This window comes from Heptranchias perlo, chromosome 22, assembly GCF_035084215.1.
Source record: "Heptranchias perlo isolate sHepPer1 chromosome 22, sHepPer1.hap1, whole genome shotgun sequence".
Classification (NCBI taxonomy): domain Eukaryota; kingdom Metazoa; phylum Chordata; class Chondrichthyes; order Hexanchiformes; family Hexanchidae; genus Heptranchias; species Heptranchias perlo.
In genome coordinates, this window is record NC_090346.1 from 23,029,523 (window position 1) to 23,052,638 (window position 23,116).

The 23,116-nt window shown below is 42.4% G+C and overlaps 1 long non-coding RNA gene across 3 annotated transcripts; it reads left to right on the forward strand.

Annotated features, from left to right (window-relative positions):
* The first annotated feature begins 738 nt into the window (after positions 1-738).
* Positions 739-22,636, forward strand: LOC137340895 (uncharacterized). Of its 3 annotated transcripts, XR_010966902.1 has the most exons (4): positions 739-917; positions 2,100-2,163; positions 7,892-7,968; positions 8,879-9,309. It is a non-coding gene; the product is annotated as an uncharacterized lncRNA (long non-coding RNA). The 3 variants fall into 3 exon arrangements; XR_010966903.1 differs by lacking the exon at positions 2,100-2,163; XR_010966901.1 differs by lacking the exons at positions 739-917; positions 2,100-2,163 and adding an exon at positions 20,643-22,636 and having other exon boundaries at positions 7,800-7,968; positions 8,879-9,058.
* The last annotated feature ends 480 nt before the right edge of the window (positions 22,637-23,116 follow it).

The following is a 23,116-nucleotide window of genomic DNA, read 5'->3' on the forward strand; positions in this document are numbered from 1 at the left end:
GGCCTATGAAGTACCTAGGGCATGTCTGAATGCCCTAAATACCACTGCATTAGAAAACTCGTAGTGAATAATAATTACCACAAAACTTTTGGAAATCAGTGCATTTTACCAGCCAGCCTAAAACGTGGGCTCTCCCCAGATGAAACTGCAGGCAAAACGACCTTTTGGGCTTAGTTGTGGGAGGAATAGGATGACTAATCTTATAGGGCGACAGGGGAAGAATTACTTGAAACACCAACCTGATTGACAGAGGGGGCTCATTCTCGGCCTTTTCTGTGAATGCAACATGTATGCAGCCAGTAACTAGCTCATTGATTTACTGAGCTAAGCTGCCAAAATAACCTGGTATACAATCAGTTAATACATAATCAGGAAAGGTTGAGTCATCAAGGTTTGTGTTACCACTTGTATTAAGGTGTGTTTGGTATGTCCTTATTTTTATTTTGAACTTGTCGAAAATGAGCAGATCTTTTTAATTACTGCTGATCTACAGTGGTGAGGAACTTCAAAAATAAGTGGTTGGAAAGCCCCATTGCTTCATCTTTGACAAGTTAATACACACATTTAGCTGGGTTTCTATATGAGCTCATTTTTAAATAGAACAGGAAGAACATGTAAAATTTCAGTTAACTTTTTTTTAGCTCTACATATCTGACTTGTGCGTGGTAACACTTCCTGTTATTATCTCAATTTGCATTAAAACTGGGCACATGTGACACCATCAGTCCACATGTTGCAGGAATGGTGGACTTTTACAGCTTCTTATTTTAAAACCTCATTGTTAAAGCCTCTACAGATGATGTGGGCCTGATTCTTTCACCATTCCGCAGAATGATAACAGACCTAGTGTTTGTGATATTCTGAATATTAGAATGCCTTGTTCAAAAAAGGATGTAAAGATAAACCCAGCACTACAGGTCAGTCAGTTTAACCTCGTGGTGGGGATTATTTAGAAACAATAATCCGGGACAAAATTAATAGTCACTTGCACAAGTGTGGATTAATAAGGGAAAGCCAGCATGGATTTGTTAAAAGCAAATCGTGTTTGACTAACTTGATTGAGTTTTTTCATGAGGTAACAGAGAGGGTTGATGAGGGCAATGCGGTTGATAAAGTGCCACATAATAGGCTTGTCAATAAAATTAAAGCCCATGGAATAAAAGGGCCAGTGGCAGCATGGATACAAAATTGGCTAGTAATGGGAAACAGAGAGTAGTGTGAACGGCTGTTTTTCAGACTGGAGGGAGGTATGCAGTGGTGATCCCCAGGGATCGGTACTGGGACCACTGCTTTTCTTGATATATATTAATGACTAGGACTTGTGTGTACAGGGCACAATTTCAAAATTTGCAGATGACACAAAACTTGGAAGTGTAGTAAACAGTGAGGAAGATAGTGATAGACTTCAAGAGGACATAGACAGGCCGGTGGAATGGATGGACACATGGCAGATGAAATTTAACGCAGAGAAGTGTGAGGTGATATATTTTGATGTGGAGATGCTGGTGATGGACTGGGGTTGACAATTGTAAACAATTTTACAACACCAAGTTATAGTCCAGCAATTTTATTTTAAATTCACAAGCTTTCGGAGATTTCCTCCTTCCTCAGGCAAATGATATATTTTGGTAGGAAGAATGAGGAGAGGCAATATAAACTAAAGGGTACAACTCTAAAGGGGGTGCAGGAACAGAGAGACCTGGGGGTATATGTACACAGGTTGTTGAAGGTGGCAGGACAGGTTGAGAAAGTGGTTAAGAAAGCATACGGGATCCTGGGTTTTATAAATAGAGGCATAGAGTACAAAAGCGAGGATGTTATGTTGAACCTTTATAAAACACTGGTTTGGCCACAATTGGAGTATTGTGTCCAATTCCAGGCACTGCACTTTAGGAAGGATGTGAAGACCTTAAAGAGGGTGCAGAAAAGATTTACCAGAATGGTTCCAGGGATGAGGAAACCTCAGTTAAGTGGACAGACTGGAGAAGCTGGCGTTGTTCTCCTTAGAGCAGAGAAGGTTGAGAGGAGATTTGATAGAGGTGTTCAAAATCATGAAGGATCTAGACAGAGTAAATTTTTAAAAACTGTTTTACCAGCAGAAGGGTCGCGAACCAGAGGACACAGGTTTAAGGTGATTGGCAAGAGAAACAAAGGCGACATGAGGTAAAACTTCTTTACGCAGCGAATGGTTAGGATCTGGAATGCACTGCCTGAAAGGATGGTGGAAGCAGGGTTAATTATGGCTTTCAAAAAGGAAATAGATAGGTACCTGAAGGAGAAAAATTTGCAGGGCTACGGGGATAGGGTGGGGGAGTGGGAATAGCTGGATTACTCTTGCAGAGAGATGGCACAGGCTGATGGACCGAATGGCCTTCTTCAGTGCCGTAACCATTCTACGATTCTATGATTCTTAGGTTTATAGTATATTCGTATTTTCATCGTACACTAAGATAGTCCAGCTCTGCATTATTGACACATCTTGCCAATTATTACTTTTTTCTTAAGTCCTAATGCATTTCAACACAAATCCATCCAACTTTGCTCTGATAATTACTTTATAAATCATAGAAACATAGAAAATAGGAGCAGGAGTAGGCCATTTGGCCCTTCGAGCCTGCTCCGCCATTCAGTATGATCATGGCTGATCCTCTATCTCAATACCATATTCCTGCTCTCTCCCCATACCCCTTGATGCCTTTTGTATCTAGAAATCTATCTATCTCCTCTTAAATATATTCAGTGACTTGGCCTCCACAGCCTTCTGTGGTAGAGAATTCCTCAGGTTCACCACCCTCTGAGTGAAGAAATTTCTCCCCATCTCAGTCCTAAATGTCCTACCCCGTATCCTGAGAATGTGACCCCTCGTTCTGGACCCCAAACCAGGGGAAACATCCTCCCTGCATCCAGTCTGTCTAGCCCTATCAGAATTTTATATGTTTCAATGAGATCCCCTCTCATTCTTCTAAACTCGAGTGAATTCAGGCCGAGTCGACCCAATCTCTCCTGCCCACAGTCCTGCCATCCCAGGAATCAGTCTGGTGAACCTTCGCTGCACTCCCTCTATGGCAAGTATATCCTTTCTCAGGTAAGGAGACCAAAACTGCACACAATACTCCAGGTGTACTCAAATCCTCTTGCAATGAAGGCCATTTGCCTTCCTAACTGCTTGTTGAACCTGCATGTTTGCTTTCAGTGACTGGTGTACAAGGATACCCAGGTCCCTTGGTACATCAACATTTCCCAATCTATCACCATTTAAATAATACTCTGCCTTTCTGATTTTCCTTCCGAAGTGGATAACTTCACATTTATCCATGTTATACTGCATCTGCCATGTATTTGCCCACTCACTCAACTTGTATAAATCGCCTTGAAGCCTCTTTGCATCCTCCTCACAACTCACAATCCCACCTAGTTTTGTGTCGTCAGCAAACTTGGAAATATTACATTTGGTTCCCTCATCCAAATCATTGATTTTTATTGTGAATAGTTGGGGCCCAAGCACAGATCCCTGCGGTACCCCACTAGTCACTGCCTGCCACCCTGAAAAAGACCTGTTTATTCCTACTCTCTGTTTCCTGTCTGTTAACCAATTTTCAATCCGTGCCAGTATATTACCCCCAATCCCATGTGCTTTAATTTTGCACACTAACCTCTTATGTGGGACTTTATCAAAGGCCTTCTGAAAATCCAAATAAACCACATCCACTGGTTCTCCCTTATCTATTCTACCAGTTACATCCTCAAAAAACTCCAGTAGGTTTGTCAAACATGATTTCCCTTTCATAAATCCATGTTTGTCTAGTCCCGTTGATATTTTCTAAGTGTCCTGTTATCACACCCTTTATAATAGACTCTAGCATTTTCCTACTACTGATGTTAGGCTAACCGGTCTGTAGTTCCCTGTTTTCTCTCTCCCTCCTTTTTTAAATAGCGGGATTACATTTGCCACCCTTCAATCTGCAGGAACTGTTCCATAATCTATAGAATTTTGGAAGATGACAAATAATGCATCCACTATTTCCATGGCTACCTCTTTTAGTACTCTGGGATGCAGATTATCAGGCCCTGTGGATTTATCGGCTTTCAGTCCCATTAATTTCTCCAGCACTATTTTTTTAATAATACTAATTTCCTTTAATTCCTCCTTCTCACTAGACCCTTGGTTCCCTAGCATTTCTGGGAAGTTATTTGTGTCCTCTTCTGTGAAGACAGAACCAAAGTATTTGTTTAATTGCTCTGCCATTTCCCTGTTCCCCATTATAAATTCTCCCGTTTCTGACTGTAAGGGACCTACATTTGTCTTCACTAATCTTATTCTTTTTACATACTTGTAGAAGCTTTTACAGTCCACTTTTATGTTCCTTGCAAGTTTACTCTCATACTCTATTTTTTCCCTCTTAATCAATTTCTTGGTCCTTTTTTGCTGAATTCTAAACTGCTCCCAATCCTCAGGCTTGCTACTTTTTCTGGCAACTTTATATGACTCTTCTTTGGATTTAATACTATCCTTAATTTCTTTTGTTAGCCATGGTTGGGCCACTTTTCCTTTTGTGCTTTTGCACCAGAAAGGAATGTATAATTGTTGCAAGTCATGCATTCGTTCCTTAAATGTTAACCATTGTCTACCCACCGTCATGCCTTTTAATGAAGCGCCCCAATCTATCATAGTCAACTCATTTCTCATACCTTCGCAATTTCCTTTGTTTAGATTTAGGACTACTTCACTTTCCTTCTTAATGAAGAATTCCATCATGTTATGGTCACTCTTCCCTAAAGGACCCCACACAACAAGATTATTAATTAACCCCTTCTCATTGCACAATACCCAAACTAGGGTAGCCTTTTCCCTGGTTGGCTCCTCAACATACTGGTCTAAAAAAAATCTCGTACACAGTCCAGGAATTCATCCTCCACAGTATTATTGCTAATTTGGTTTGGCCAGTCTATATGTAGATTAAAGGCACCCATGATTACTGTAGAACCCTTGTTACATGCATCTCTAATTTCCTGTTTGATGCCATCCCCTACATTACCACTACTGTTTGGAGGCCTATGGACAACTCCCACCAATGTTTTCTGCCCCTTGGTGCTCCTTAACTCCACCCAGACTAAGTCTACATCTTGATTTTCTGAACCAATATCCTTTCTCACTATTGCTCTGATTTCATCCTTTACTAACAATGCCACCCCACCTCCATTTCCTTTTTTCCTGTCCTTCCTAAATATCAAATACCCTTGGATATTCAGCTCCCAGCCTTGGTCGCCCTGCAGCCATGTCTCCGTAATCGCAATTATATCATATCCGTTTTCATCTATTTGCACTGTTAACTCGTCTATCTTATTACGAATGCTTCGTGCATTCAGATACAGAGCCTTTACATTTGTCTTTTTAACATTTTTAGACATCTTTATATTTTTTGGTACTATGGCCCTATTTGTCTTATTACCATTTTTTCTTATCCAGACCCTGTTGATTTTTGTTTGTGCGCTCTGTCCCTTCCTGACACAATCTGGTTATCCTTACCCCAATCACTTTCCTGCACTGCTTCTTCGTCTTTTCTGTTTAGCATTCTAGATTTCTCTTCACTGGGACCCTCCCCCTCCTTATTTAGTTTAAAGCCCTATCTACCTCCCAAGTTATTCAATTCGCGAGAACTCTGGTCCCAGCATGGTTCAGGTGTAGTACGTCCAACGGAACAGCTCTCTCTTTCCCCAATACTGGTGCCAGTGCCCCACGAATCGAAACTCACTTCTCCCACACCAATCTTTGAGCCACGTATTCATCTCCCTGATCCTATTGACCCTGTGCCAATTTGCTCGTGGCTCAGATAATAATCCAGAGATTATTACCTTTGTGGTTCTGCTTTTTAATTTAGTCCCTAATTGCTCAAACTCTCTCAGCAGAACCTTTTTCTTAGTCCTACCTATGTCATTGGTACCTACTTGGACCATGACATAGGTCCTGTCACGTCTTTTGACATTCTATTACATAAAATTTCTTTGAAGAAGTGCAGTTAATCATAATTTTCTTGTCAAGCAAGTGAGATACAAGAGCTCAAAAGCTGCCTCTGAATTGACAATATGGGGCAGACTTTCCTGGAATCTCCCCTCTGCCCTTGTGCTGGGCACTTTAAGTGCAAGTGCGTTGTGCCCACCTAGGCCCAGGAGTTCTGGAACTTCTATCCTGAGCCATTAACATGGGCTGGGTCACCCTCTGCACAGGCTCCCCTCCTGGGAGGAACTAGCATCTGCATCAGGCCTTCTGGATGCTGTTGGAGTGGGGGGAGGGGGAGGGCTGAAATACATAGAAGAACATGTTTGCAGGTACCACCAGGCTGCTGCTGGGACCCCTGGAGGTCGTTCAATCCATAGGAGTTCTGGAGCTAGCAACAAATCCTAGTTTATTCGCGGGCCCCTCAGCTTGGGCGTGCAATGGACCGATGACAAGAAAAGCAAGGTGGAAGGCTGATAATGTCCCTTTCTGCCTCATTTACTTGGCTGCAATGAGTCTGCACCTACCGTAGGTCCAGGCCCAGCTCTGCCCCACCCCTCATCTTCCCCGAGAAGTCTTGGATATTCTGAGGCAACATAAAGTGGGTTGAGACCCAGCAAAACAAGTCTCCATTCCCTTTTCCCTAACCTTTGCCCAAGGAAATAGGTGTTACTCTTGGTAAAAGATCAGGAAAATCATCCCACACAGTCCATTTCTGATCATTTAGGCACTTTTTGCCCTTGAAATGTTAGAATTATTCAATAATTCGAGTTAAGCAACTTTGGACGAGTGGTCACTACAAAAAGTGATTAACTTGGAGGGGGGAGGGGAATTTCTTCCTTATACATTAAGACAGTGATACTTTCTGTATTGTGAATGCTGTAAAGAACCAAAAGGAAAATACCTCTGAGTGAAGAAATTTCTCCTCATCTCGGTTCTAAATGGCATACCCCGTATCCTGAGACTGTGACCTCTGGTTCTGGACTCCCCAGCCATTGGGAACATCCTCCCTGCATCTAGTCTGTCTAGTCCTGTTAGAATTTTATATGTTTCAATGAGATCACCTCTCATTCTTCTAAACTCTAGTGAATATAGGCCTAGTCGACCCAATCTCTCCTCATACATCAGTCCTGCCATCCCAGGAATCAGTCTGGTAAACCTTTGTTGCACTCCCTCCATGGCAAGGACATCCTTCCTCAGATAAGGAGACCGAAACTGCACACAATACTCCAGATGTGGTCTCACCAAGGTCCTGTATAACTGCAGTAAGACATCCCTGCTCCTGTACTCAAATCCTCTTGCAATGAAGGCCAACATACCATTCGCCTTCCTAACTGCTTGCTGCACTTGAATGCTCGCTCCTAGCGACTGGTGTACAAGGACACCCAGGTCTTGTTGCACCTCCCCTTTTCCCAATCTATCACCATTCAGATAATAATCTGCCTTTCTGTTTTTACAGCCAAAGCGGATAATCTCACATTTATCCACATTATAGTGCATCTGCCATGTTCTTGCTCACTCACCCAACTTGTCTAAATCACATTGGAGCCTCTTTGCATCCTCCTCACAGCTCACATTCCACCCCAGCTTTGTGTCATTTTCACAGGACTTCTGCTGTATAAATAAAATTGAAGCTTGTGTTAAAATTGTTTGTGGGAATGCACCTTGCTGGTTGTATGATGACACCTCATCACCAGCTCCCAGATCCATATACACCAACTCCTAGAATAGGTGAGTAATTACTGTAAATTGTGATCAATAATTGAGTACAGATGGCTCAGGAGAGGGTATGTGGTAGGATTGCACGATTATCTCTGATTCTCACTATGAGGAATGTATAAAGTTTTTTCTGATTTCTGCTCTTCAAAGTATAGAGACTTTGTATTTTAACTCCAGGAATCGGGAGACCCTCATGACACCGAACCCACCAGCAAAAGCTGGCAACAATTAGCATCGAGTCAGAAGAGGCCCAGGTAAGTTTTTTTTTAACATTTTCTTAAGGCTCCTTGTGGCCCAGGAGGAGCAGACGTGTTCCTCCTAACCCAATAAGCAAACTTTGTGTCTCCTCTCCCTAGGGCTTTCCCTCTGCCCTTCTCTGGTTGCAATTAGCCCAGATCCACCTCTCCTCACTTACCTTGCCAGGGGCCATTCCCATGGGTCGCCGGTGGTGTTGGCTTCCTGCCCGATTTCCCAGCTCTTGCATCATTTACACTGCCTTCAGGCGAGAGATGGTGCAGAGTAATGTAAAGGAGGACCAGGAGTTAAAATGGAACCACCACGAACTCCTCTTGCATCAACTCTTTCCTTTATATCAGACTTTAAAAATATTTTTGCTTCATGATGCTATGGTAGTGATGTGCGACTTTAAACATACATTTCAGCAGTCAACACTCGGGAGCGCATAGTCTACTCTCAATTACTATCAATGTACTTTACTGCTAAAGTAGCTTGATAGTATTTTGTGATCCTGGAAACTTATACTACGTTAGAACACATTTTAACGATGGTGGTTCCCTTCCCGTCCTGCACCCCGCCCTCCCCGAGCATGCCCCAAGTTAAAATCAGGGCTAGTGTTCACAGTGTGGAGGTGAAATTGGTCTTTGCCAGTAGCACGAAACGTGCTCATAGCGAATCGGCAGGCCATTTTATGCCGTTCCCCATTTTCCTTTTCTATCGTGTTTTGTGAAGTAGAAGTAAAGAAACCATTGAGTTTGTTGTGAATTAGAGACATCATTACAAAACTGAAGGCACCTTGTGACTATCAGCATTTCAGATCTCCATGCTATCTCTTTGCAACCTTCCTCTCTTCACAAACTTCTCCCAGCTGCACCTGCAAATTCAAACTAATCAGTAGACTCACAAGATTTTCTCATTTCATTCCAGCCCCTCCAGCACAGATCAACAGGCCTCCACATTCCTCCACCAATTGATAACCAGAGCCAGCTCACCTCCGAATGCTGTTGTCCTTCTGTGCATCAGTTTTACCACAACAAAAGGACATTAATTGCAGGACAAATCCTGAAGCCTCGTCGCCATGGGAACTGTGAACCTTGGTGTTACTGTGTAAGAAAAAAGTTCAATGAAATTTTACTTCTTAAATCTTGTTTTTGACCATCATTCTCCACTTGAAAGCCCAACAGATATAATAAATAGAATATTGCACCTTTCATCATATATTACCCCTATTGTTTTACTTAGGAGAACAACCTCATAATTAAGGACCATTAAAGTCGGTTTCTATTGCTGATTTAAAAACTCATTTTTTGTGATAATTTTCGGATTTATTTTTAGCATCAAAAACCAGCAAAAGGTCAGGAAGAAAAAGAATTGAGAGCCCAAAAAAAAGAGTAATTTCAGTAAAAATATTTTTTTATTTTGAATATCATTAAAATGTGATATAAAAGGTATATGCATGTTCTAATGTAGTATAAGTTTCCAGGATCACAAAATACTATCAAGCTACTTTAGCAGTGAAGTACATTGATAGTAATTGAGAGTAGACTATGCGCTCCCAAGTGTTGACTGCTGAAATGTATGTTTAATTTTGCACATCACTAACATAGCATCATGAAGCAAAAATATTTTTAAAGTCTGACATATAGGAAAGAGTTGATGCTAAAATTTAGTTTTGTAATCCGTGTTATCATCGTAGGCCATATCTCCATTTTGTTAATAAACAGGCTGTTGTCATCATTAAGACTCTTTAAATTAAACATTTTGCTTCAAAGGCTATCAATATCAAGTATAAAAACTCCTACAATCATTGAATGGTACGGCACAGTAGGGGGCCATTTGGCCCATTGTGTTTGTGCCGGCTCTTTGAAGGAGATATCAAATAGTCCCACTCCCCTGCTCTTTCCCCTTAGCCCTGCAAATTTTTCCTTACTGGACATACACTTGATACACATTTTCATTCCTTTCTTGTTGTGGAAACAACCTGAGGAAGGAGGAAGCCTCCGAAAGCTTGTGAATTTCAAATAAAATTGTTGGACTATAACTTGGTGTTGTAAAATTGTTTACACTTGTCCAACAAGTAAGAGGTACTTGCTACCTGTGTGGATGAGAACAAAGACTGCAGGAAGGATGGACAATTTGACCATGGCACCGTGTACAGGAGGCATTTCAAAGTGGGGGGGAGTAAAAAGGAGTGTGGTAGTGGTAGGGGATAGTATAGTCAGGAGGATAGACACAGTTCTCTGCAGTTGCAACCGGGAGTCCCAAAGGCTGTGTTGCCTGCCTGGTGCCAGGGTTAAGGACATCTCCTCATGGCTGGAAAAGAAACTGAAGCATCATGAGGGGGAGAATCCAGTTGTCGTGGTCCATGTAGGAACCAATGACATAGGTAGAACTAGCAATGAGCTTCTGCTGAGAGAGTTTGAGGAGCTAGGATCCAAATCAATAAGCAGAACCTCAAAGGTAATAATCTTTGGATTAGTACATGAGCCACACGTAAATTGCCATTGGCACAAGTAGATCAGAGAGGTAAATGCGTGGCTCAAAGAGTGGTGTGGGAGACAATATGGGTGAGTTTCAATTCACGGGGCACTGGCACCAGTACCGGGAAAAGAGGGAGCTGTTCTGTTGGGACGGGCTCCACTTAGACTGGGCTGGGACCAGTGTCCGGTGAACCAAATAACTAGGGCGGTAGATAGGGCTTTAAACTAAAAGGAGGTGGGGGGGGGGTGCGGAGAGGGTAAATTTACAAATTTAAAGAGGAAAGTCAAGGCCATCGAGCAGTGTAGCAATTTGGGTAAAGATAAGCAGAGTGTTCCAGGAAAGGACAGAGAGTTTAACGGTAATAGTGCATCAGTGAATGAGGTCCAATTAGGGAAAAATAGTAAAAAGTTAAAATTAAAGGTGCTTTATCTGAATGCATGAAGCATTCGTTACAATGTAAATGAATTAATGGCAGAAATAGAGATAAATGGGTTTGATCTAGTAGCCATTACTGAGACGTGGTTGCAAGGCGACCAAGGTTGGGAACCGAATATTCCAGGGTAATTGACTTTTGGAAAAGATAGACAAAATGGAAAAGGAGTGGGAGGAGGAGGGGGGGGGGATGGTGGTTGCCCTGATAACAAAGGATGAGATACAGACAGTAGTGAGGAAGAATCTTAGCTCAGAAGATCAGGAAGTAGAATGAGTATGGGTGGAGATAAGAAATAACAAGGGAAAGAAAACACTGGTGGAGTAGCTAAAAGGTCCCCTAACAGTAGTTATACTGTTGGACAGAAGATTAATCAAGAAATAAGAGGAGCTTGTAACAAAGGTAATGCAATAATCATGGGGGACTTTAGTTTTAATATAGACTGGGCAAATCAACTTGGCAAAAGTAGTTTGGAGGACAAGTTCATGGAATGTATTTGAGACAACAATACATTATGGAACCAATCAGGGAACGGGCTATTTTAGATCTTGTCTTGTGTAATGAGATAGGGTAAATTGGTAATCTCATAGTAAGGGATCCTCTGGGGAAGAGTGATCATAATATGATAGAATTTCACTTTGAGTTCGAGAGTGAAGTACTTAAGTCCGAAACTAGAGCCTTAAACTTAAACAAAGCCAAATACATAGGTATTAAGGGGCAAGTTGGCTAAGGTTGATTGGGAAATTAAATTAAAAGCTATGATGGTCAATAACCAATGGCGAACATTTAAAGAAATATTTCATAATTCTCATAGAATATACATTCCATTGAGGAATAAGAACTCTATGGGAAAATGGATCTTTCCGTGGCTAACTAAAGAAGTTAAGTATTGTATTAGATTGAAAGAAGAGGCATAGAATGTTGCCAAGAAGAGTAGTAAGCCTGAGGATTGGGAAAGTTTTAGAAACCAGCAAAGGATAACCAAAAAATTGATAAAGAGGGAGAAAATAGAATTTGAGAATAAACCGGCAAGAAATATAAAAACAGATTGTAAGAGTTTCTATATGTATGTAAAAAGGAAGAGAGTAGCGAAAGTAAACCTGGGTCCCTTAGAGGCAAAGACAGGAGAAATTATAATGGGGAATAAAGAAATGGCAGCAATGTTAAACAAATATTTTGTATCTGTCTTCACAATAAAATCCCAGAAATAGTGGGGAACCAAGGGTCTAATGAGAATGAGGAACTTAAAGTAATTAATATTAATGAAGAAAAACTACTGGAGAAATTAATGGGACTAAAAGTCGACTGATCGCCTGACTGACATCCTAGGGTTCTAAAGGTTGTGGCTGCAGAGATAGTGGATGCATTGGTTGTGATCTTCCAAAATTCCCTAGATTCTAGAACGGTCCCAGTGGATTGGAAGGTAGCAAATGTATCACCGCTATTCAAGAAAGGAGGAAAAGAGAAAACAGGGAACTACAGGCCAGTTAGTCTGACATCAGTAGTCGGGAAAATGCAGGAATCTATTATTAAGGACGTGGTAGCAGGGCACTTAGAAAATCATAATATGATTAGGCAGAGTCAACATGGTTTTATGAAAGGGAAATCGTGTTTGACAAATCTCTTAGAGTTTTTTGGGGATATAACTAGCAGGGTAGATAAAGGGGAACCAGAAGATGTAGTATATTTGGATTTCCAAAAGGCATTCGATAAGGTGCCACACAAAAGGTTATTACACAACATAAGGGCTCATGAGATTGGGAGTAGTATATTAGCATGGATAGTGGATTGGTTAACAGACTGAAAACAGAGAGCAGGAATAAACCAATCATTTTCAGATTGGCAGGCTGTAATTAGTTGGTGTCGCAAGGATCATTGCTTGGGCCTCAGCTATTCACGATTTGTTAAGACTGTGCATTGAGTTGAGCATTAAGTCCCAAAATGGGGTCTATCACTTTAAATCAGCATTGCCCACTGATTGAAGCCATTTTCTCCCTACTTTACATGAATCCAGTGTCCGTTATCTGCACCTGCACTAACTCCTATACCAAGATGGCGTCAAGCGCATGTCACGCTGGAAACGTGCGTGCACATCCAAGAAACAATGGGTGCTACACGGCCCAATTTAGCGCCCAAAGAGTCTGCAAAGGAATAGAGACAGCTTAAGTGAATGGGCAAGAAGGTGGCAGATGGAGTATAATGTGGGGAAATGTGAGTTTATTCACTTTGGTAGGAAAAATAGAAAAACGGAATATTTTTTAAATGGTGAAAAACTATTAAATGTTGGTGTTCAGAGGTATTTGGATGTCCTTGTACATGAATCACAGAAAGATATCATGCAGGTACAGCAAGCAATTAGGAAGGCAAATGGTATGTTGGCCTTCAATGCAAGGTGGTTGGAGTATAAGAGTAAAGAAGTCTTGCTGTAATTGTATAGGGCTTTGGTGAGACCACACCTGGAGTACTGTGTACAGTTTTGGTCTCCTTACCTAAGGAAGGATAGAATTGCCTTAGCGGCGGTGCAACAAAGATTCACCAGATTGATTCCTGAGATGAGAGGTTTGTCCTATGAGGAGAGATTGATTAGAATGTGCTTATATTGTCCTGAGTTTAGAAAACTGAGAGGTGATCTTATTGAAACATATAAGATTCTGAGAGGGCTTGACAGGGTCGATGCTGAGAGGCTGTTTCTCCTGGCTGGAGAGTCTAGAACTACGGGGCATAGTCTCAGATTAAGGGGATGGCCATTTAGGACAGAGATGAGGAGAAATTCTTCACTCAGAGGGTTGTGAATCTTTGGGATTCTCTACCCTGTGGATGCTCAGTCATTGAGTATATTCAAGACTGAGATCGATAGATGTTTGGACTCTAAGGGAATCGAGGGATATGGGGATCAGGCAGGAAAGTAGAGTTGAGGTCGAATATCTGCCATGATCTTATTGAATGGTGGAGCAGGCTCGAGGGGCCATATGGCCTACTCCTGCTCCTATTTCTTATGTTCTTAAACAACTTACCTCAAGTTACATGGCCTCCAGAATTTGACACAGGTGTGCATGCTTCACATTATTGGCGTTATCACGCACATTGCAATAACATGAAGTGCATGCATCTCCAGATTCACTGAGTCCAGGGAGAATTTGTTTTTCTGCAGGTCAGAATTGGGTAGAGATCGCTTTTACGGATCCACCGATCTATAAAAATTTATTTCATTGGTGGAAATCAGTAAGAATTGATTCTAACGGTCTCTACTCATAGTGCACTGATGCCTCCAGTGCTCACTCTCGTGAAATAAAACCAGCTATGCAACACTTACATGATGTCCTCTGTTCTTCACACTCTCTATTCAAGCACCCTTTCAGAATGAGATTGGTAATTAGCATAAATGACTAAATTAGTAAAGAATCTGTGAGCAGCTTCATGCCCTCAGAAACTGGATTCAGAATGTCCAAAACTATTTCACACAAAACTCTTACCAGCTGTCAGTGTGAAGACAGTCCAGCTTGGACTGGGTTGAAACCCCTCACCACGCAGCCTCCACTATTCTTTCTTATTGTTATTATAATAAGATGCAAAATGCTACCTGGCAGAGTGCTTAAAAATAAAACAGTTGGCTTCAATTTAAACAATATTTGTGTACAGTCCATCAAGAAAAAAATGCAATTAACATCTTTATTTTAAACATTTATTCAATGTAGTGTAAATGACATTAACACAGAGGGAGTTTGAATCTGATTTTTCTTTTCCCATTTTGTGGGATTTTTGCATGCACCAAGGTAATGGTTGTCAGTAATGAGAAATGGAAAGCTTCTCCACTGAAAGCATGAGCACATCCAGACTTATACATTGTAACAGCTTAACTTCTAGGCAGGGAATATGCCCCTTTAGATCTAAATGCTCCAGATGACTGGTTGCGACTATGCGGTTGGGTATTCAAATCCATACTCTCCAGTCAGAGGAGTAGATTTGTGTAAAACTGCTTTTAGGTGCTGTACTCATATTGAAGGGTGATGAATTCCTAACATTGCACGATGTTAATCAGCAAAAAAGGAACTGCATATTTTCTGAGCTGTGGATTAATAAATGACACATGTATTGGAAAGTATGAGGTTGGTTATTAATCACTTAACCAATACAGAGAGCTCTTGTTGTAACTTGACCTCTTAATACAAATGGTTGGCCAGGCTCTTATATTGGATTAAAGTCAGGAAGTGCTCCAAGTTTCCTACATTACAACAGTGACTACACTTCAAGTGTACTTCATTGATTGTAAAGCGCTTTGGGATGTCCTGAGGTCATAAAAGCATTATATAAATGTAAGTCTTCTTTTTCTCTAAGTTTTAACTATGCGGATTTTCAATTAGAATCATAGAATCATAGAAGTTACAACATGGAAACAGGCCCTTCGGCCCAACATGTCCATGTCGCCCAGTTTATACCACTAAGCTAGTCCCAATTGCCTGCACTTGGCCCATATCCCTCTATACCCATCTATACCCATCTTACCCAGTGAGTGCAGTATAGTTACTTAGCACTTCAGAACCAAAAAATAAAACCCCGATTTAAACACTGCCCTGCCTGACAGGAAGGGGGGCATGTGGGTGGTTAAAATAGCGGTGGCGAATAACTGCTGCATTCCCGACACGCTCCCGCCTACCACTATTTTAACCGTGTGCTTCTCGGGGAAGGCCAAGGTGCCTTTGTTCCAAATGACCTTAGTTCTAAAGACCAAGATGTAGAATCAGTTTGGGTAGAGATAAGAAATAGTAAAGGCAAGAAGTCACTTGTGGGAGTGGTTTATAGGCCCCCTAACAGTAACCATACTGTAGGACAGGATATGCAGGAAGAAATAATGGGGTTTGTGAGAAAGGAACAGCGATAATAATGGGTGATATTAATCTACATATAGATTGAAAGAATCTGATTGGCAAAGGTAGCCTGGAAGATGAGTTCATAGAGTGCTTTCAGGTCAGTTTCTTAGAGCAGCACGTTTTAGAGCCAACCAGAGAGCAGGCTATTCTAGATCTGGTAATGTATCAGGATTAATTAATGATCTCATTGTAAAGGATCCTCTAGGTAGCAGTGATCACAATATGATTGAATTTCGCATTTAGTTTGATGGAGAGAAGAGCAAGTCTAAGACAAGCGTTTTAAACTTAAATATGGGCAATTATGAGGGCATGAAGACAGAGCTGGCTAAAGTGAACTGGGAAATTAGGTTAAGGGATAGGTCAGTAGAGATGCAGTGGCAGACATTTAATGAGATATTTCATAACACTCAGCAAAGATACATTCCAGTGAAAAAGAAAGAATCTAGGGGAAGGACTTACCATCCGTGGCCAACTAAGGAAGTTAAAGATAGTATCAAATTGATAGTGTGAATTCCGTGAAGATTAGTGGCAGGTCAGAAGATTGGACAAAATATAAAAAACAGCAGAGAATGACTAAAAGAATAATAAGGAGGGAGAAATTAGAGAAAGCTATCTAGAAATATAAAAACAGATAATAAGAGTTTCTACAGGTATTTAAAAAGGAAAAGGAAAATAATATGCCAGAAATAATTGTGAATCAAGAGGTGAAAGGGAGGGAGGAACTTAAAACATTTACAATCAACAGGGAAAAGGTTCTGAAAAAAATATTAGAACTAAAAGCTGACAAGCCCCCAGGTCCTGACGGACTTCATCCTAGGGTCTTAAAAGAAGTGTCTGCAGAGATAGTAGATGCGTTGGTATTGATTTTCCAAAATTCCCTAGATTCTGGAAAGGTCCCATCAGATTGGAAAATAGCGAATGTAACTCCTCTATTCAAGAAAGGAGGGAGACAGAAAGCAGGAAACTACAGGCCAGTTAACTTAACATCTTTCATAGAGAAAATGCTAGAATCTATTATTAAGGAGGTTATGGCAGAGCAGTTAGAAAATCTCAATGCAATCAAGCAGTCAACAAGGCTTTGTGAAAGGGAAATCGTGTTTGACTAATTTATTAGAGTTCTTTGAGGAAGTAACAAGCAATGTGGATAAAGGGGATCCTGTGGATGTGGTGAACTTGGATTTCCAGAAGGCTTTTGATAAGGTGCCACATCATAGGCTACTACACAAAATAAGAGCTCATGGTGTAGGGGGTAACCTATTAGCATGGATAAAGGATTGGTTAGCCAACAGGAAACAGAGAGTAGGCATAAATGGGTCATTTTCAGGTTGTCAAGATGTAACGAGTGGAGTGTCACAGGATCAGTGCTTGGGCCTCAACTATTTACAATCTATAGAAATGACTTGGATGAAGAGACCGAATGTCTGGTTCCTAAATTTGCTGATGACACAAAGATAGGTAGGAAAGTAAGTTGTGAAGAGGACATAAGGATTCTGCAAAGGGATATGGATAAGTTAAGTGAGTGGGCAAAAATTTGGCAGATGGAGTATAATGTGGGAAAATGTGAACTTGTCCACTTTGGCAGGAGGAATAGAAAAGCAGTATGTTATTTAAATGGAGAGAGAGTGCAGAACTCTGAGGTACAGAGGCATCTGGGTGTCCTAGTACATGAATCACAAAAAGTTAGTATGCAGGTGCAGCAAGTGATTAGGAAGGCAAATGGAATGTTGTCATTTATTGCAAGGGGAATGGAATATAAAAGTAGAGATGTTTTGCTACAGTTGTACAGGGCATTGGTGAGACCACATCTAGAATACTGTGTGCAGTTTAGGTCTCCTTATTTAAGAAATTACATAATTGCTTTGGAGGTGGTTTGGAGAAGGTTCACTCGACTGATTCCTGGGATGAGGGGGGTTATCTTATGCAGAAAGCTTGGACAACTTGGGCCTGTATACATTGGAGTTTAGAAGAATGAGAGGTGATCTTATTGAAACATATAAGATCCTGAGGGAACTAGAAGGGGTAGATGCTGAGAGGATGTTTCCCTTTGTGGGAGAGACTAGAACTAGGGGCCACAGTTTAAAAATAAGGGGTCTCCCATTTAAGACAGAGATGAGGAGAATTTTTTTCTCTCAGAGGGTCATGTATCTGTGGAACTCCCTTCCCCAGAGAGTGGTGGAGGTGGGGTCATTGAATATTTTTAAGGCTGAGTTAGATAGATTCCGAATTAACAAGGGAGTCAAAGGTTATAGTAGACGGGAAAGTAGGGTTGAGGTCACAACCTGATCAGCCATGATCTTATCAAATGGCAGAGCAGGCTCGAGGGGCCGAGTGGCCTACTCCTGCTCTTAATTCGTATGTTCGTATGTTCGTACGTATGTTCATATGACTGCCACAGGATGGCGGTGGCCACATCAATGCATTAAAATCGGGATCCTACAATCCAATTAAGACCCCCGATGCCATTTCAACTATAAATTGTGGAAATCCCACCCAGTGTCAGACCTACCCGTGTCTCAGAGCCACTGATCTTTCTGCTACTTGGATTGTAGGGAGAGTTTCCAGCCTCCAAATCCCTTCTGTTTCACTTTTTTTGCTTTATCACCCTCAGTGAGCTTTATCTGCTTTTCTGGGCTTATCAGAAGATAGCAGGTGAGGGGGGGTGGGGGGGGGGTTTGCTGCTCGTAGGAGGTAGGAAAAAAAAGCTGGTATCAGTAAAAGTGACCGTGAAGCTGTTGGATTGTCAGAAAAACTGGTTCACTAATTTCCTTCAGGGAAGGAAACCTACTGTCTTTGCCCGGTCTGGCCTTTATATGACACCACTGGTCCCACACCAACCTGGTTGACTGTCCTCTGAAGTGGCCTAGCAAGCCACTGGGTTCTATCAAATAGAAGAAGGCCCACCACTATCTTCTCAGGGCAACTAGGGATGGGCAATAAACCCAGCTGCCTGCTGGACCAGGGGTTCATGCTTTGCCAGTAGCTGTGAAAGTCACCATAGCCTTTAACTCCTTAGGTGTGTACGAGTTTACAGATGTTTTCTTCGTAAAATTGCCAAACGTTAGTGCTCAGATGGACTTGGTCTGGGGAACAACACTAGCAGTAACATTGTTACGAAATTATGTCAATGGTGCAACAGTATGGTAAAACCTAGAGTACCACTGTTTACAGCTGCCTCGGGAATCCCTCTCACAAAGCTAGACCACCTCAGCATCACAGCACAGAACAAAGGCAGGAATTTTCAGTGTGGTTACACAGTGAGGAAATGTTTCGAATATTTGCATACCACTCCTTGTTAAACGCCGACCTCAGATTAAAGTTGAAAGTTTCCGGCATGACTAAAAGCTGCTATTATTGCCTTCCACACCCTAGTGCTTTGTTAGACTAAGATCAGACATGTTTCAATCTGTGCCAAGAACACAATAAAGAAACAATATTTGACTTCTGTGGGGATTATAACTCAACTTGAACTGCTTTCCTGTTGCAGACTGTATTTGTTTTATATGTTTTCAACATCACATTATTCCACTTTATTAAATCTGACAGTTGGTAAAGTTTGCTTTGTCCCCATTTTTCATGTATTTTCATTCTCATGTTACGTCCCCTTCAAGCCACATGCTTAACACTAGCGACCTACTCAGAGGCCTTATTAATAGTTCTTTGTAACTGGTTGGTGGGGATATATGTAAACAGTATAAGTTAGCTATACCCTGTTCAACCCTCTCCCTCCTTCAGGAAAATAGCCGCCCACTACCTAGCACTTCCTGATCACTGTGCCCGACATCAGGAACTTGCCACGTGTAGGGAGGAATTTCTTTTTGCTCTTTACAGGTAGCACACAAAGGAAATCTTCTAGGCAGGAATTGCAAGTTTGAGCCTGAGTCCAACCATTCAACCACACTGCGGCCCCAATTACAAAGGTGGGGTGGGGGATGGGTACGGCACGTGTGAGCCCCAAAGCGGGAGGCACACCCGGGGATTCCGGGGACGTGGAGATCTGGCTGATTTTACGGCTGGGCCTCATTCGAATAAGTGTCCTCCGACTCCCGCCCAAACCCGGTCAGATCCACTACCTGGCTGGCAGGCAGGAGCGGGAATTTGGCTGCCGGATGCCGCAGCTGGGGACCTGTGGGAACAGTCCCCAGCCGTCAGCTGAGGTGGGGAGGTCTGGAGGCAATCGGTGAGAGGGGCTCTGGCTGCAATCAGGGGAGTGGGAGGGAGACCCAAGGCTTCCTCGTGAGGCCTGGGGGAGCACTCTTGCTCCATCTGGCCCACAAGTAAACCTAAAATTAAATTTTAAAACTTACCTGCTGGGTCTCTTCTGGCCCATGATCCACCGCCCAACAGTCTGGCCCGATGGGGGAGCCATCACTGCTGCCCCACTCAGGCCTCCGTCTAAAATTGCATTGGGTCCCAATGACATCAGCGGACCGCATCTGCATATTTAAACAGGACCCTGCTTCCTTCCTGCTCAATAGAGTAGGTTAAGATCGGGACATGGTGGGAAGACAGCGGGATCAGAGGGGGTCAGAGGGAACTGGCCTCATTTTAACTGCCCTCCCGCCTGGCGGGGGGAGTTAAAATCGAGGCCTGTATGTCAGTGCACTGAGCTACTGTACTACTGGGCCTCACAGTTTCTTTCTAAATGGATATCTAACAAAAGTGACCTAGAAAATAAAATAGTCAAGTGACTAGGATCAGACTGCAGCACAATGTACTTATGTTAAGCGGATAAATACCAGGAGTGTACAGTAATGATGCTACACAATAAAAATTCAAGGGAGAATTTTCAGGTCAGTAGTTTCCTTGCCACCTTATTTTAGGACTGCAATATCTATGGTATTTTCCACTCAATGTATTTAAATAACTGAGGACAAATGCACAGTAATTGATTTTCTTGATTTTCTAATCTTAGCACTGGAGCAAAGGTCAGACAACACTTTGCTGAGTATTGACTCTCATTCTGGTCACCAAGACAAAGCCAGAGAAGAAGCTTAGAGAAGAGGCCTTGGCATCAGAGGACTTGGGTATGATGAAATATTGTTCACGTGGAGAGTGATGGCCAAAAACAACAGGACCTGACCAACGTTTTGTACAAATTTAACATTGCTTCCTTATTCTTATATTCGGTGTCGCTACATATAAACCCAGGTCGCCATTTGCCGTTTTTAGGGCCTTTTCAAACTGATCGCCAAGGCCCTGAAAATACTGGGGGTCTTTTCCATCGGCACAAATGTGGGAGAACAGAACCCTTGCCCACCTTCGCACCAAGCTGGAGACCTCGTCTCACATCCTGGAGATGTTGTCATTTGCATGGCTGAGGTTGGCGCATCACACCTGCAAAAACACATCAGCCCTGAAACACCAGTTGGAATATCAGATTGGCACCATGCTACTCTAATTGTGGAGAGGGGGCCTGTGAGGTCATTGATTCCTTCCAGGATTGATTACCTTTCCCTAGTAAAGGTTTGGAGTCTTTTTACAGACCTCAGGTCAGCTCTCAACTAACATAAGTTCCATTGAGGTTTATGGAGGGTGAAAAGGACAGGATTTCCAGGGTATCCCGGGATTTCCCCCATACACGCACCTTTACTGGAATTTAAAGGGTCACAGGAAATGGGTTAGAATCCCAGCATAACTGGATTTGACCCTAAATTCCTGGCCCAACAAGGGCAGAAATTAGACTTGTCACCCTCTCCAGTTCCAGGAATTTCAGGGTCTATCCACCAGCACCCTTAGGTCTTTCCATTTCTCCGCTCTAGAGTCTCACATTTATGATATACTTCCTTTCAATCCACCCTATCTTTGCAACCTCCTCCAGCCCTACAACCCTCTGAGATCTTTGTGCTCCTCCAATCCTGGCCTCTTGTGCATCCCTGGTTTCCATCGCTTCACCATCGGCGACCGTGCCTTCAGCTGCCTAGGCCCTAAGCTCTGGAATTGCCTCCCTAAACCTCTCCGCCTCTCTACCTCTCTCTCCTCCTTTAAGATGCTCCATAAAGCCTACCTCTTGGTCGCCTGTCCTAATATCTCCTTATGTGGCTCAGTGTCAAATTTTATTTGATAATCGCTCCTGTGAAGCGCCCTGGGATGTTTTACTACTTTAAAGGTGCAGTATAAATGTAAGCTGTTGTTGTTCTTGTTCTTATTCCCAAAGTGTACTCTTTCACAGTTTTCTGCAATGAACTATACCTGCCATCTACCTGCCCACAAGGACTGCAAAGGTTCAAAGAGAAGGCCTCCCCCACCTTCTCAGGGCAGCTGGGGATGGATAATAAATGTGGCCTTGCCCGTCTCCCCCACATTCCGAGAACAAATAAGAAACAATGAGCTTTTTCCGGCTGATTTACGAAGCACAATTAGCCAGAGGATTTCTTGTCACTGCAGCATTCCCTGGAGAGATGGCAACTCAGGATCCCACCGGTAATGAGAGTGTTGCAGCAATGTTTGCTTCCCGAGAGGAAGCTCACAATGTTGTCATTGAGGCCCTGGGCGCCCACATTGATAGTGGTTTTGTAGCTCTGATATAGTCCATTGAGTCAATAACTAGCTCATCAGAGAATGCACCTAATACCATTGGCTTAGCAGGCATGGCTTCAGAGGATGAAACTTTCTTTCAGGAATCCAGTTCCATTGAGTTGTCAGGTCCTCCTGATGTCTGAACATGCTGGGTCACAACAGCAAGGCCGTTGTAATCTGCAGCTGGTCCCTCTTAGCACAGTAGCTGCCGGAGACATCAACCAACCTCAGTTCCATGAGGTTGCAATATATAGAGTGCAGCCAACCACCCCCTCAGGCACTCAGGTAGCCCTTAGATGTAGTTCACAAGTAGCTAAAGATTTTAAGGCACCAAAGGCACAAAGGATAGGCACTATGGTGATAACTGAGCATATTCTATAAAGTTGTACATATGACATTGAAATAAATTAGTGTGACACTATCTTTCTGCTTTTAATCATATACAATGGTAAGTCTCGTGAGAAAGGAATATGTTTTTGACTGTTGAGTGACTGAGGGATTCCCACAAAAAGTAAGCCGCATCATTCAACATAGTGGAAAGATGTATCCATGAACTGTTGTGGGGTGGGGGTGGGGTGTAGTCTGTGCTTTCTCATGAAAAGGTGAATCAGAATATTCACCTTTTCAAAGTGTGTCGAATTAAAGCATTTCTATCATTCCTCAGCCCGGGCACAGGAACATTCCCTGGATCCTCCGCATTAATCTGATTTTCATTCTCCACTTCCAGATCCACCTCCCTATCCCTTGGTAGTTCCTTCTCCTTCTTGTCCTCCTGCAGTTTAATTCCTCTCTCCAAACAAAACTGTGGAGGATGCAGCAGGAGATTACTATTCAGGACATGAGAGCTGGAACATATTGTAGAGTGCCACC